The sequence below is a fragment of the Triturus cristatus genome, chromosome 7 (assembly GCF_964204655.1).
Source record: "Triturus cristatus chromosome 7, aTriCri1.1, whole genome shotgun sequence".
Taxonomy (NCBI): domain Eukaryota; kingdom Metazoa; phylum Chordata; class Amphibia; order Caudata; family Salamandridae; genus Triturus; species Triturus cristatus.
Window position 1 is genome coordinate 714,782,579 of NC_140590.1, and position 9,160 is coordinate 714,791,738.

Here is a 9,160-nt window from a genome sequence, read left to right on the forward strand (position 1 = left end):
CTACCTCAGTGCACCGCAAGTCACCGTCCCGTGGCAGGGTGCCTGTGCCGGCCGCTGTGCATCCAGGGCCACTAACTCTGTGCTGGTCAGGTCTGTGACCCCGGAATATAAAATGAATATAAAGAAAGGTTCTCTACCCTTGATTTTACCAACGTACAATGTATCGTTATTAAATAAATCAACACTAGGACTAAGGAAAAGGGGAACAAACAATAAAGTCAAAGCATAATCCAAAAAAGCACAAATTAGATATGATAATATTTTTTAATTTTTTGAAAAAAGTTTTTTAATGAAATATAATAAATCAATTTCAGATGAATAAATTCAGTACATGATCAAATACATAGTTAAAGCAAAAGAGATTTTTAGAATGACAATGAAAATACTGGACAGGGTCCCAGGCGTACTCAAAAACTCAACACACTTACACATTCATACCGGGATCAATCCACAAAATCAGCACTCAACATATACATTCATATATAAAAAGGATGCTCAAAAAAAGAGCATGACTCAGTATGTACACAGCATGAAATGAACATTCAAGACCGTATTATGCGACATATGTTCAATTTTGAGGAATAAGGACTTGGGTGTGCCACATATAGACGCCGACGCGCGTTTCGGTGAAAACACCGAAATGTAGGTGCCACCTTCCTCAGGGCGAAACAGAGTCTTGAGATGAAAATAGTTACGTGCTGGGACCTATCAAAAAAACATATAATAATGGAGAAGTGCTTATATTGTATAGGTAAATAACATTGCTATCCAAAGTCAAAAAAGCATAGGTGAGACAACATCCTTAGTCATAAGTGTTGACAGTACCACTAACAATAAATAAACACCCTACAGGGAGGGATAAAGGATAATAGGAGGATGCACTAGATCAGCCAAGACATATAGCTAAAGCAGGAGAAGAAAGGTAGATGAAAAGAGGAGGGGGGGGGTAAAAAGGGGGGGGCAGGGAGCAGGGGGGGCGGGGGGGGGAGAAAAGAAGAAAAGGGGAGAAAAGACAGAAGAGAAAAGAAAAAAGAAGAAGGAAAAAGAAAAAGAAAAAAGAAAGAAGAAAGAAGAAAGAAAAGAGAAAAAGGATTGTTTTTCCGCAGGAGGGCTTAGAGGATCGTTAACGCTCACCTATTTATCCATATACGAAATGAATACAGGATAATTAGAACGATGGTCATTCAACACTAGAGCTGGGGTGCTTCTGCCAGGGGGTACATACAAAGAATGAAAAAACAAACAAAATTTGGGCAAGTAGATCATAATGGGGAGAATTCAGAGGGTCTGGGGTAAAAAGATACTGGGTGAAAAGCTGAGATTAGAATTGTAAATAGAATTACATCACTGTTCAGAAAAGCACGACAATGGTGATCTCGTGGAACACGCGCAGCCATAGTGTGATCTCAAAGGTGAGGATATTGAACAGTTACACAGCGATTTTGAGTGTCTGCAGAGTAACATCGCTGTTTAAGAGAGGACGACACTGGTAGACTGTGAAAAGGCTGCCGGGGGCACATAAAAGTGAAAATATTGGTCATCAACACAGGGGTTTTAGGTGTCTGCAGAGTAACATCGCAGTTAACGAGAACATCATGCTGGTAGACTGAAGAGAAGCTGTTGGTGACCCATAAAAGGAAATGAAAAATATATAAAGAAATTACCTAACGGTCCAAGAAGTATTCCCGTGGTCAAGTACAGGAGCCTAAATAATGAAGTTCCGGGTGTGGCGAGGGGTATCAGTCGATCCTGCGAAGGTTAAAACAAAACCGGGAAGAATGGTCGGACAAACAAATCGTAGCAGGAAAAGAAAGAGGGGAAAGGAGAAAACGGATAAAGAAATCAAACCATCTCTACCTGAAGAGATTCAATTGGGCGTGCCTAGAGTGGATGAAGAGGCGTCTTCATGATGGAGGCCGCGGAAGAGCTCCGTGCAATAAAAAAGGAATGGGCGGTAGCGCTAAAAGTAAAGATATGTATAAATATATGAATAACATGTAGGAAATATATATAGCGTAGCGGGCAAACTGATATTGGGAAATATAGTGAATCGCAACTATAAGGCGTACCTGAAATAGCTGCAGAAAGTAATCGATACGATATGCTCCAGGCAAAGGTGGCGGGTTCAGGAGGATGAGTCAGTGGATTGTGGAGAGAGTTGGGAACCAGGCATGTGTGAAGGAGGCAAGTGAACCATCATTGGGAAAGTACACAATGCCCAGAGTGGCTGCGATGTGCTGGACAGACCCCAGTATGCATAACACACCCATATCCATGGCGACATACACCGCTGGCGTATAGAGTGTAGTGGACAGTGGAGGCAACCATGTCACCCCAACCAGTGAGGGTGCAGAAATGTTGCCTGTTACGTCCCCCTCGTAAGCGTGAGCGGAGTGGGAATTCCCAGCATATGCCAGGCCAGCGTAGGGGTGTGAATAAAAAGCACGTAGCCCTGGGCGTGGTCTTCTTCCAGAATGCCCAACGCCTCTGCCAGAGCGGCACCTCTCACCCCGCCACGAGGCTGACACCGTCCTCGTGAGCAGAGTTGCCTGCAATCCTGTGCACCTGCCGTACCCCGGCCGGCTGGACCCCGAACCCGTCAGGCCCGCCCCTGCGCAGCAAGGCCACACTGATCACCTGCTGACACCGTCGTGTGTCACGGAGGGCCCACCACGTGCCGGCGCAAGCTCCAAGCCTGAGGCCCGCGACCTCGGCAGCCTCCTCAGACCATCACGGCCTCCACGACACAAGCCCGCTTTACTCCTTTCTCGTTGACGTACTCTACTGCTGCATCCAGCCTACACAACGGTCACGTAGGTCACACATTTGGATCTCAGTCTTGATTACACCCTGGTAGTGAACATTATTTAAGGCAGAGTTTATGTCACTATACTCCCTTCGATGTGGTGCCACCAGGTCTGTGCATAGCATTACAACCACACGTGTCTGTGGGCCCACGCGGACTACTGCCCTCGGCCTACGCAGCACATGAGTAGGCCACAGAATTGGAACTGAACATCGATTATTCAAAGGCAGAATACATATCATTGCACGCAAGGAGAGGCGTAAGAGAATGACACGTTGCAGTCCGGAGGGAATAGGATTATCGTTACGGAGGTGATCGAACACTACCGACAACTGCTCTGGTGTCACTAACTCTGTGCATCGTGAGCCAACGACACGTGGCTGTGGGCCACTGCTGACCGCTGCCTCCGGCCTACACTGCAGTCCAGTAGGTCACAGAGTCTTCATTTAGCAATGGCCGAGTTCATATCAGTGTACCGGCATCATCGCAGACTGCATCCCCTCTCAGCCCTGGTGCCACTCAGTCTATTCCCGACAGACATGGACACACTCTGGTCGTACATTGGTGGCGTCTGAGCCTATGGACTAGGGCGTAGTTTTCATCCTCATGTAGCTGATACCGAATTTGTGGTAAAAACGATGCTGTCGCTTTCCACTTCACCATTTGCTGCTTCCGGATAACGTCAGACCTTCTGCAAAATGCCCCGGAGGACACCTGCCTCTGTCCTCAGCAAGCCTCCTCCACATTCACCTTCGACATCGATGAGGACCTGCTCACTGAGCCAGGCCCTACCTCAGTGCACCGCAAGTCACCGTCCCGTGGCAGGGTGCCTGTGCCGGCCGCTGTGCATCCAGGGCCACTAACTCTGTGCTGGTCAGGTCTGTGACCCCTGAATATAAAATGAATATAAAGAAAGGTTCTCTACCCTTGATTTTACCAACGTACAATGTATCGTTATTAAATAAATCAACACTAGGACTAAGGAAAAGGGGAACAAACAATAAAGTCAAAGCATAATCCAAAAAAGCACAAATTAGATATGATAATATTTTTTAATTTTTTGAAAAAAGTTTTTTTAATGAAATATAATAAATCAATTTCAGATGAATAAATTCAGTACATGATCAAATACATAGTTAAAGCAAAAGAGATTTTTAGAATGACAATGAAAATACTGGACAGGGTCCCAGGCGTACTCAAAAACTCAACACACTTACACATTCATACCGGGATCAATCCACAAAATCAGCACTCAACATATACATTCATATATAAAAAGGATGCTCAAAAAAAGAGCATGACTCAGTATGTACACAGCATGAAATGAACATTCAAGACCGTATTATGCGACATATGTTCAATTTTGAGGAATAAGGACTTGGGTGTGCCACATATAGACGCCGACGCGCGTTTCGGTGAAAACACCGAAATGTAGGTGCCACCTTCCTCAGGGCGAAACAGAGTCTTGAGATGAAAATAGTTACGTGCTGGGACCTATAAAAAAAACATATAATAATGGAGAAGTGCTTATATTGTATAGGTAAATAACATTGCTTATCCAAAGTCAAAAAAGCATAGGTGAGACAACATCCTTAGTCATAAGTGTTGACAGTACCACTAACAATAAATAAACACCCTACAGGGAGGGATAAAGGATAATAGGAGGATGCACTAGATCAGCCAAGACATATAGCTAAAGCAGGAGAAGAAAGGTAGATGAAAAGAGGAGGGGGGGGGGTAGGGAGCAGGGGGGGAGAAAAGAAGAAAAAGAAGAAAAGGGGAGAAAAGACAGAAGAGAAAAGAAAAAAGAAGAAGGAAAAAGAAAAAGAAAAAAAGAAAGAAGAAAGAAGAAAGAAAGAAGAAAAGAGAAAAAGGATTGTTTTTCCGCAGGAGGGCTTAGAGGATCGTTAACGCTCACCTATTTATCCATATACGAAATGAATACAGGATAATTAGAACGATGGTCATTCAACACTAGAGCTGGGGTGCTTCTGCCAGGGGGTACATACAAAGAATGAAAAAACAAACAAAATTTGGGCAAGTAGATCATAATGGGGAGAATTCAGAGGGTCTGGGGTAAAAAGATACTGGGTGAAAAGCTGAGATTAGAATTGTAAATAGAATTACATCACTGTTCAGAAAAGCACGACAATGGTGATCTCGTGGAACACGCGCAGCCATAGTGTGATCTCAAAGGTGAGGATATTGAACAGTTACACAGCGATTTTGAGTGTCTGCAGAGTAACATCGCTGTTTAAGAGAGGACGACACTGGTAGACTGTGAAAAGGCTGCCGGGGGCACATAAAAGTGAAAATATTGGTCATCAACACAGGGGTTTTAGGTGTCTGCAGAGTAACATCGCAGTTAACGAGAACATCATGCTGGTAGACTGAAGAGAAGCTGTTGGTGACACATAAAAGGAAATGAAAAATATATTAAGAAATTACCTAACGGTCCAAGAAGTATTCCCGTGGTCAAGTACAGGAGCCTAAATAATGAAGTTCCGGGTGTGGCGAGGGGTATCAGTCGATCCTGCGAAGGTTAAAACAAAACCGGGAAGAATGGTCGGACAAACAAATCGTAGCAGGAAAAGAAAGAGGGGAAAGGAGAAAACGGATAAAGAAATCAAACCATCTCTACCTGAAGAGATTCAATTGGACGTGCCTAGAGTGGATGAAGAGGCGTCTTCATGATGGAGGCCGCGGAAGAGCTCCGTGCAATAAAAAAGGAATGGGCGGTAGCGCTAAAAGTAAAGATATGTATAAATATATGAATAACATGTAGGAAATATATATAGCGTAGCGGGCAAACTGATATTGGGAAATATAGTGAATCGCAACTATAAGGCGTACCTGAAATAGCTGCAGAAAGTAATCGATACGATATGCTCCAGGCAAAGGTGGCGGGTTCAGGAGGATGAGTCAGTGCGAGGAGCAAGCGCGCAGGAAGGGCGCTGTTTGGGAGGATCAAACTGCTGCTGTGATAGAAGAACGGTACGAGGCGCGGGATCCAGAAGACTCCTGGCAAAAGGGCTCAGGTGGAGGACATCAGTCCGGAGAGTAAACGCGCGGTGTTGGCGCCGTTTAAATAGGCCAATGGGTTGACACGTCATGGTCAGAGCGTGTTAAGCAAAGTGCAGCAGGGGGAGGGGACAAAGAAAGGCGAGTCTTTCTGAGAGGGAAACCGTGGCAATGAAGGAGAGAGGGTGACACAACGTAGAGGGCCCGGTCAAGGGAAAAGGAATATAAATAATTTGAGGAATAAACAGAAAGAAAAGAAAGGAAATGCGATAGAATGAAATGAAATAAAACATAAAATAAAAAATAAAAAATAAAATAATAATACTGACCAGGATACCAAAATATAAGTGGTATGAAAGATATAACAAAAATTAAGGAAACAAGAGAAACAAATATAAGTAGGACGCAAAATTGCAGAAAGAAAGGCAAAAAAAGGCCAAAAAAAGCGAATGAAGACCAAAATAGTCACAAGCCTATCTGCGCTAACTAATGAGGCATTCATAAAGCAGAGACATAGTTAGGGGAAGATTTAGACAATGGCGTTTTCCCAAGGGATGGATTCGTTCAAACCCTTCTCCTTACATTTGAGGACAAAAATCCAGAAAACTTCTCGTTTCCGCCGTGTATTGTTGCTGTCCGTTCCTCTTTGGGTACGGATCTTTTCAAGAATAGTCCAACGAAGGTCAGTTTCAGAGTGATTCTTTTGGGCCCAGTGGTCGACTAAGGGTGCTCCATGTCTTAGCCTCCTAATATTGGATTTGTGCTCACCTATGCGTATTCGTACCTCTCTGGCTGTTTCGCCTACATAGGTGAGAGAGCAGGGGCATTGGATGGCATTAATACAGTTGGAAGTCCTGCAGTTGGTCATGTCTTTCATATTGACCTTATAGTCATTTATGCAGATATTGTCACCGACTATAGCGTGAGCGCAGGCATGGCATGTGCCGCACTTGTGATTCCCTTTAATGGGATCCAAGCCCTCGATGGACCTTTGTGTCCAGTTTCTGGCTTCTGGTTGTTTGGCTTTCACTACCCAATTACGCAGGTTCTTGTTTCTGCGGAAGGCAAAAAGTGGTTTGGGGATATGGGCGTTCTCTGGATCTAGATTGAGTAGGTGCCACCAGGTCTGTGCATAGCATTACAACCACACGTGTCTGTGGGCCCACGCGGACTACTGCCCTCGGCCTACGCAGCACATGAGTAGGCCACAGAATTGGAACTGAACATCGATTATTCAAAGGCAGAATACATATCATTGCACGCAAGGAGAGGCGTAAGAGAATGACACGTTGCAGTCCGGAGGGAATAGGATTATCGTTACGGAGGTGATCGAACACTACCGACAACTGCTCTGGTGTCACTAACTCTGTGCATCGTGAGCAAACGACACATGGCTGTGGGCCACTGCTGACCGCTGCCTCCGGCCTACACTGCAGTCCAGTAGGTCACAGAGTCTTCATTTAGCAATGGCCGAGTTCATATCAGTGTACCGGCATCATCGCAGACTGCATCCCCTCTCAGCCCTGGTGCCACTCAGTCTATTCCCGACAGACATGGACACACTCTGGTCGTACATTGGTGGCGTCTGAGCCTATGGACTAGGGCGTAGTTTTCATCCTCATGTAGCTGATACCGAATTTGTGGTAAAAACGATGCTGTCGCTTTCCACTTCACCATTTGCTGCTTCCGGATAACGTCAGACCTTCTGCAAAATGCCCCGGAGGACACCTGCCTCTGTCCTCAGCAAGCCTCCTCCACATTCACCTTCGACATCGATGAGGACCTGCTCACTGAGCCAGGCCCTACCTCAGTGCACCGCAAGTCACCGTCCCGTGGCAGGGTGCCTGTGCCGGCCGCTGTGCATCCAGGGCCACTAACTCTGTGCTGGTCAGGTCTGTGACCCCTTCTTCTGGGATATTGGATGGCCTCTGAGGCGATGGCCTTGGGGTCATCAACGCCATGTGTCTGTGGCCCTGCGCTGTCCGCTGCCTCTGGACTCAACTGCGGCCCACCAGGGCTCACACATCAAATCTTGTCCTGACCGGCCCGGACGTCGCATCACCGCAGGAGGCACACGCCACCACCACTAGAACCACCTCCAACCGTCATCTGCCAGAGTCAAAACGGTGGTCCTGACAGACTTACGGAGTTGCTCACACCTGTCGTGGATGCCATCATCGGCCTGATACCCTGCCCAGCACTCCAGGTGCCACTAACTCAGTGCACTGCAAGCCATCATCCGTTACTGATTGAGTTTTGTGCTGTGGAGATGTTGCGCAGCAATGTCACATCAAGCAGTGTGGGAGACCTGGGACGCTGATGAGGAAGATGATGCAGGTCTAACACACCCCACTACATCTGCATCAGGAATATCTCGAAGGGACACAATCTGAGACTTTTTCTTCACATGAGCCCGCTCATCTCTAGTGCCCCAAACCCAGTGCACTGCAACTCACGGACACTTCTGTTTGCATGTTGGGTTACCTCTGTACTTGCTCCGGCTCCCTCCATGTTGCTCAGCATTTGACTCTGTTATGCAGGTGTTTTCAGTTTCTGTTGCACTGGTGTCCAATGTTCAAGTGGTTGCCAGCACCAAGCATTCCGTGCGGGCGGGCTTACACTCACCCCACACACATCCAGCACAGGCGTCACTGTACGTGTGGCCCTGCCAATAAAGGGGCCAGGCGCACGTGCCCGTAGCCAGTTCAACATGATATCTGCGTGTGTCCCTGTGGTCTTGTTGTATGCGTGAGAGCCCTGGGCCCTACAACATTGCATTGTGCTGTGTACAGCGGACATTGACATGTCACCGCAGGCAGCGGGTTAGACTTGGACATGTAGCTTTGTTGTCACACACTCAATTCGTAAAGGGAGTGGCCTGAGCTGTCGTACGCAGAGCCAACGTGGGTGTGTGACTGCTATTTGCGTGCCCCTGGGCGTGGTTCTGTACTGGGAATGTGCATCTGCATGTGTCTATGGCAGTGTGTGTCTCCTATGTGGGGTGTGGGTGGTCCCTGAAGGGTAATAGACACCAACGTATGTGATCTAGTTCGCCTTCCATGGGTTCGGAGCCCACCCACACCTGTTAGACAACCTCCTTTTGGCGTGCTGACACATGTCATTGGTGTGCCATTGAAGTGTCGTGAGCCAGCTGTGCTTGCAGGTGCTTCCTGCTGTGTGGTCTGTTGCAGGCTCTGTGTTCTCCTCTAAGTACCTTGGCTGCCTGGCTCCAGGTGGTGGGTTGCGTGGGATGTCCATGGGCTGTTGTAGGGTGTCGGTGTCGAAGGTGTGGTGGTCCTCTCCGGCATCACTGATGTGTGGTCTTCTGTGCTC

At 46.9% G+C, this 9,160-nt stretch overlaps 2 long non-coding RNA genes across 2 annotated transcripts; both read right to left on the reverse strand.

Annotated features, from left to right (window-relative positions):
* Positions 1 to 303: 303 nt before the first annotated feature.
* On the reverse strand, positions 304 to 2,142 carry LOC146810403 (uncharacterized). The gene is made up of 5 exons (XR_014965683.1): positions 2,070 to 2,142; positions 1,858 to 1,960; positions 1,665 to 1,749; positions 1,135 to 1,207; positions 304 to 705 (listed from the first exon to the last, which is right to left on the reverse strand). It is a non-coding gene; the product is annotated as an uncharacterized LOC146810403 (long non-coding RNA).
* Positions 2,143 to 3,868: 1,726 nt separating this feature from the next.
* Positions 3,869 to 5,866, reverse strand: LOC146810404 (uncharacterized). The gene is made up of 5 exons (XR_014965684.1): positions 5,660 to 5,866; positions 5,448 to 5,550; positions 5,255 to 5,339; positions 4,725 to 4,797; positions 3,869 to 4,300 (listed from the first exon to the last, which is right to left on the reverse strand). It is a non-coding gene; the product is annotated as an uncharacterized LOC146810404 (long non-coding RNA).
* Positions 5,867 to 9,160: the final 3,294 nt, after the last annotated feature.